General features: G+C 38.9%; 1 pseudogene; it reads left to right on the plus strand.

Moving 5' to 3' along the window:
- The first annotated feature begins 5750 nt into the window (after window positions 1-5750).
- LOC510631 (heterogeneous nuclear ribonucleoproteins A2/B1-like) lies at window positions 5751-6651 on the plus strand (annotated as a pseudogene).
- The last annotated feature ends 325 nt before the right edge of the window (window positions 6652-6976 follow it).

The raw sequence follows: 6976 nt of genomic DNA on the forward strand, positions 1-6976 counted from the left end.
CACCCTCAAGAACACACCTGAAACCGTATACCTCGTATTGGAACTCGAACCCATGGTCTTTTAATTAGAATCACTCACCCGGGGTCTGTACTTACTGAGGCTCAGATTCTTCATGTCTTAGTGTAGAAGGAACTAAGGAAGAGGAACTCAGCAAGAGGCAAAGTGATAGGCAATAAATAGATTTATTAATATAGGATGCTTATAAGCAATGCAAGGAAGCAGGCAAGGGAGTTCTGCCCCAAGGATTAAGTGGGCCACAATTTTATAATCAAAGGAAAGTGGGGAAGGAGGAAAAAACCCTTTTCTCTGAGTAGACCTCAGACTTACATTACTAGCTCCTCCTCATGTAGGGCAGGAGCGTGTCAGACCCTATGAGGTCAAACTAGGATTATCATAGAGCTTATTCAAATCAGTAGAGAAGTGGTGAAATTTTTCTTTCACCATATGGCTTTATTGTAAAACTGTTCCTTTTTAAAAATCAAAGATTTTTATTCTGTCTGTCTTGGAAATGAAACTAAAAATTTTGGTAATTAAGAAAATATTGATTCTACAGTTTTTACCTGGATTACTAAAGAGTAAGGCAGAACAAATATTTCAACAAAAACTGAGAGTGAAAAATAATAAACAACCCAGACTTAAAATGGAAGAGAGATATGATTAAAAGGGGAGCAGAGAGAAGGTATGGAGGAATTGATATTGAAACAGAGCAAGACTTTATGGTCTTTCACCATCCCCTCTCCCCTCCCCGCTCATGTCCTCAGCTTGCCTTTTGCCTGTGGAAAAATTTTAGTCAAAAATAAGTTTACACAGAGAAAAACGAGAAAATGCAGGAATAAAGGAAAAGAGTCCAACAAGAATAAGTAATTTAGTTTAGTCATTAAGCAAAGTTAAAGTCTTTTAATTCCTCCTCAAGAGCTATAAATAAATTCTGAACACACCCTCTGAGCTAGATACTGAAACTTTCAACACGTGAAAGAAGTTAACTACTTGATGGCCAGACTATAGCCAAGACATAATCTGACAGAATTCTGGGAATTTGCCTCAAGGAAATGGGAACAAACCAACCCTGAAGATTAAGACTAACTCTACTTAAAACCATCACTTCATGGCAAATAGATGGGGAAACAGTGGAAACTGGTTGACTTTGTTTTGGGGGGCTCCAAAATCACTGCAGATGGTGATTGCAGCCATGAAATTAAAAGATACTTACTCCTTGGAAGGAAAGTTATGACCAACCTAGACAGCATATTCAAAAGCAGAGACATTACTTTGCCAACAAAGGTCCATCTAGTCAAGGTTATGGTTTTTCCAGTGGTCATGTATGGATGTGAGAGTTGGACTGTGGAGAAAGCTGAGCACCGAAGAATTGATGCTTTTGAACTGTGGTGTTGGAGAAGACTCTTGAGAGTCCCTTGGACTGCAAGGAGATCCATCCAGTCCATTCTAAAGATCAGTCCTGGGTGTTCATTGGAAGGACTGATGCTGAAACTCCAATACTTTGGCCACTTCGTGCAAAGAGTTGACTCATTGGAAAAGATCCTGATGCTGGGAAAGATTAAGGGTAGGAGGAGAAGGGGACGACGGAGGATGAGATGGTTGGATGGCATCACCGACACAATGGACATGGGTTTGGGTGGACTCTGGGAGTTGGTGATGGACAGGGAGGCCTAGCATGCTGCGGTTCGTGGGGCTGCAGAGAGTCAGACATGACTGAGAGACTGAACTGAACTGAACTACTTAAAACAATCAAGATGAGACTGGTCACACTACTGCATGACCAATTTCAAGATGACTGTCAGAGCTGACTGTGCTGTTTCTGCATGTAGCCCCCTCCCTCTGTCAATAAAAACTAATAGTCCCTGGTTGTGAGGGTGGAAGTTGACCTTTGGATAAGAGTCCTCCCTCCCCTACCCCCATTTCTGGCATCCAAAATGAAGCAAATTTTCCTTTCTACCAACCTTGCCTCTTTAGTGGATTTTGAGTGGTAAATAGCTGGACCCCACTTTCAGTCACAATATTACAAGTGAAAATACACAAGCACACTTCATATTAGTGAAAGGCATCCACCTACATTTGCAGTAACTCAACATTAGCTAACACAAGTATATGCAGAAGAAACAATGAAAAGCTATCCTATGATCTAAAAACTAAAGTTAACCTAATGAATCTGTAGAGAATACAGAAGCCAAACATGCAAGAAAAAGCTTAATTTTTGACACTGATATTGAAACAAAATAAGATAAATACTAACAGAACACTATTTTTAAAGAGTGATAATTATATCAAACCAGAATTCTGTATCAAGCTTCAATGTTCCCCCAAGTAAAGATGTCTTTAAAAACTTAAAGTGAAATATTTTATTGTTAACAGCTTTGAATTAGACAAAATACTAGAGTGAAATATTAAGCTCCAAGGAAATAATCCCAGATTGAAAATTAGGAATGCAGAATGGAATGAGGAGGAAAGGAAGCAATGATTAGGAAATATATATAATTTAATTTTGTTTTATAAAGAACTAGTTATATCTCTGGTAAAGAGTCAGACATGACTTATTGACTAAACGGCAGTGACAGATAACATCCCATGGAAATTAAAATATAGACAGAATTAAAATGCAGAAATGATAAAACACTCAGGAAAGTGTAATGGAATTGAAAAGTGTTCTAAGGTTTTAGACTTTGGGAAAGGTGGTGAAAGTATTAGACTTTAAGTATATTAGACTATTAAGTGAAAGATTCATAATTCAATCATCAATGTAATTACACCCAGATTTGTATATGATTTGGATTAACAAATTGATTAGGGAATCTTGGAATAATAAAAGTGGAGTAAAAAGAGTAAAGAGACTATTTATGTCAAAGGGTAAGGAAAAAGCAATACAGTTGTTGTCATTTCAAATATGAGTAATTAGGTGAAATGTAAATGCACAAAACACTAATTTTGTTGTAGTGGCTGTTTGATATAGATATTATAGTCTTGTCAATAAGTTTTTTATATTTTTTATTGAAAAACTTTAAACAGTGTCTATTTTTTCCTATGAAAGCATAACTTATCTGAAGTTTTATATCAGGAAACCTCCATTCTTATTTTTGCAGAATGTATTCCATAGTGGGAGAAAAAGGAAACATAAAATATTGACTAAAATGTTGGCATAAACTCTAAGTAACACTCCCCACATACAAACATATCACATTTTTTCATCTAGGACATTATGCAAATATAAGTAGCCCCAGATTTTTTTCTTTTAAAATCTCTTCAATCTCATTAATCTAAAATAGGCTGTCTCTCTGGGTTATCCACCGATTGGATTATCCACTGTTAGTCTATAAAAGGGTAATCAAAGGCAGAAGTCGCTACTATCTGCAGCAAGGTACTGGTTGCCTTCATCTCAGGTGTGGGTCACAGGACAGCTCTTGGAACTGGGAGAACCAGCATTCATAAGTCAGACTGTTCTGGTAAGTGTGGCATTTTTATTGATGGCAAGAATGTCCTTTTGTATCCTTTTTTCTTTGGTAAAATCTCTTCTTAAGTTAGCAGATTTTACTCTTAAAACAAGAAGTTACCTAAGTTATTTCCTTGGTGTTAGTATTAAGAAGGTGGAGAAAACAATGGCACCCCACTCCAGTACTCTTGCCTGGAAAATCCCATGGATGGAGGAGCCTGGTAGGCTGCAGTCCATGGGGTCGCTAAGAGTCGGACACGACTGAGCGACTTCACTTTCACTTTTCACTTTCATGCATTGGAGGAGGAAATGGCAACCCACTCCAGTGTTCTTACCTAGAGAATCCCAGGGACGGTGGGGCCTGGTGGGCTGCCGTCTATGGGGTCGCACAGAGTCCGACAGGACTGAAGCGACTTAGCAGCAGCAGCAGTATTAAGAAGGTGGAGAAAACAATGGCACCCCACTCCAGTATTCTTGCCTGGAAAATCCCATGGACGGAGGAGCCTGGTGGGCTGCAGTCCATGGGGTCGCTAAGAGTCAGACACGACCGAGCAACTTCACTTTCATGCATTGGAGAAGGAAATGGCAACCCACTCCAGTATTCTTGCCTGGAGAATACCAGGGACGGGGGAGCCTGGTGGGCTGCTGTCTATGGGATCGCACAGAATCAGACACGATTGAAGCCACTTAGCAGGAGCAGCAGTATTAAGAAATAGTTTTATATACCTTTGTATATGAAACTTTCTTAGGATAATAGTCCAGATTTTAGTTATTTTAATTTTTATTTATTTATGATTCATGGTTTTACATACCTTTGTATATGAAACTTTCTTGGGAATAACAGTCCAGATTTTCTAGAGTGTGGGCTCAGTTGCTCCATGGCATGAGCAATCTTCCCAGGCTATGGATCGAACCTGTGTCGCCTGCATTGGCAGGAGTATTCATAACCCCTGGACCACCAGGCAAGCCCCAACATTTTAGTTTTTAAAATCAATGTCCCTGGAAAGCAAAGTAGTGTTTATCCCTGTGTTGCAGAAGTTGTTCTATCTTAAAATTCCTTAGTTACTATGTGTTTTTTTTTTCCCCCATTTTTCCTTTCTTCCCTTTATTTTTTGGTATCTTAGTTCCCCAACCAGGGATTGAATCCAGGCCACAGCAGTAAAAGTGATGAGTCTTAAACACTGGACCCCCAGGGAACTCTACCCCCATCCTTTTCTTTCTTTGCTCAGCTCTCAGGAGTCAGACTTCCCATAATCTCATCATCTGAAATTGTAGTTAATTCTCCCTCCCTTTTGCCTTTCTTACTGCTCTTGCTCTTTCTCCTATCTCTGCATTGGCCTTACTGTTTGTCAGAATCCTTATTCATACCTAACACTAGAGTAGGCATTCTTAAGTCTATTAACACTTTTATCTCATCAGGATTAAGATAAATTAGGGCAGTAACTTTGTTAAGTAGAATTATGAATCCTGGGTTTTAGTCCACACCTTGGCATATATTAGGTGCTCTGTAAATGAGAGGATCAAGTAACTTTCCCTCCAGACTCAAACATCTTTAAGAAGTACTGTTAATAATTATGGCAGAATAGCAGGAATGGAATTTGATTTTTTTTCTCCCCTTAAAAATACCAATGTGGACAGAAATTTTAAAAAAAAAGGGTGCACTGATTAACTTTACATCTTAAATGGATTATTGTGGCTAGAGTCTTAAAATGGATTACACAGAGAAAAATGATTTGAAAAGAAATGATTGCAGTCCACCACAAGAGATTATCAGGGCTTAACTATTGTGATTTTATTTGAAAAATGTAGAAAAAAAATTTCTTTTTTGGTGTGAATAGTTTTCTCTCAAAATTCTGAGCATTTCCTAAGAACTAAACATATTTATGTTGCTATATGTCAGTGTTAAACATTAAAGACTAGATCAATATTGTCTTCATTAGATATCCAATTTAGTGAGAAAAACTATGAAATAAAAGATACTAATATATGTACAATCTAAAATAGGAAAAAATAACAGAAAATGTAATATTAATTTGGATTCCTGAATCAGGAAGAGTCACTCATGTAAATGAGGTTTTGCAGGAAAATTGAAAGGTGCTCAAGAATTTCAAAGGGTGGCACCAGGTCATTGAGAAGGTGTTCTTAGAAGGTGGTTGTTCCAGGAGCAGTGGATGTTCTCCCCCTCAGATCCGGGGTGAGTTAGGTTCTAGTTTCTTGTTACCTCAGCATTGTGAACAGTCAGGTTGCTGAGCTTTCCCAGAGATCTCCCTCATCTCCCTCATCTCCCTCACCTTCCCTCACCAGGAAAATGGCTGAAGTGATGGAGTCCGAGATTGAGCAAGGTTTCCAAACTGTTAGATCTTGGAGGAAAAAGAAGGAACAAGAACAATTCCGTAAACTCTTTATTGGTGGCTTGAGCTCTGAAACCACAGAAGAAAGTCTGAGGAACTACTACAAGCAGTGGGGAAAGCTTATAAGCTGTGAGATCATAAGGGACCATGCAAGCAAAAGATCAAGAGGGTTTGGTTTTGTCACCTTTTCATCCATGGCTGAAGTGGATGCTGCCATGGCTGCCAGACCTCACTCTATTGATGGGAAAACAATTGCCCCCAAACGTGCTGTCCCAAGAGAGGAATCTGGACAGCGAGGGGTTTTCCTAACTGTGAAGAAGCTGTTTGTTGGTGGAATTGAAGATACCGAGGAACATCATCTTAGATATTACTTTGAGAAATATGGAAAAATCGATGCCATTGAGATAATTACTGATAGAGAGTCTGGAAGAAAAAGAGGCTTTGGATTTGTGACTTTTGATGACCATGATCCCGTGGATAAGATTGTGTTGCAGAAAAACCATATCATCAATGGCCATCAGGCAGAAGTAAGAAAGGCCTTTTCTCGACCTAAAATGCAACAAGTCCAGCATTCTAGAAGTAGAAGGGGAGACAACGCTGGTTTTGGAGATTCTCCTGGTGATGATGGAAATGTTGGACCAGGGTCAAGACGAGGAAGTAGCTTTGGAGGACGATCTGATGGATTGAGAAGCGGTCAGTGGACTTGGTCATGGTTATAATAGGTGTGGAGAATGACCAGGAAGTGGCAATTTGGGAGTTAGCCCTGGTTATGAAGGAGGAAAAGGAGCTTATGGTGGTGGACAACTTGGATATGGATTGACAAGAGGATCTTTAGCTTCCTGTTTTACATGGACTTGACTATATAAAGAGAGGATAAGAGCCCAGAGATAACAGGGCAACTTTAGGTTATCCAAATAATTAATGACTTTAAGGAAACTCATCTCAGTCATGCCATGACTGTGGCAGTGATGTAGCAGAAGACACCAGAACAGATGCAGAGTCATTTGTGAATGGATTGGTTTACTATACTATGGAGGAAAGAATGAATGTGTCCAGTGACATGTTAACCTGTTTTCAAGATTTTTCTCACTAAGTTTTGAAAAACTGTTTTCTAGGATCATGGTATAATAAGACATTTAAAAAACTGAAATGTTTGTTGTATTAAGAAGTTGTTGTACATTTA

The sequence above is a fragment of the Bos taurus genome, chromosome 7 (genome assembly GCF_002263795.3).
Source record: "Bos taurus isolate L1 Dominette 01449 registration number 42190680 breed Hereford chromosome 7, ARS-UCD2.0, whole genome shotgun sequence".
Classification (NCBI taxonomy): domain Eukaryota; kingdom Metazoa; phylum Chordata; class Mammalia; order Artiodactyla; family Bovidae; genus Bos; species Bos taurus.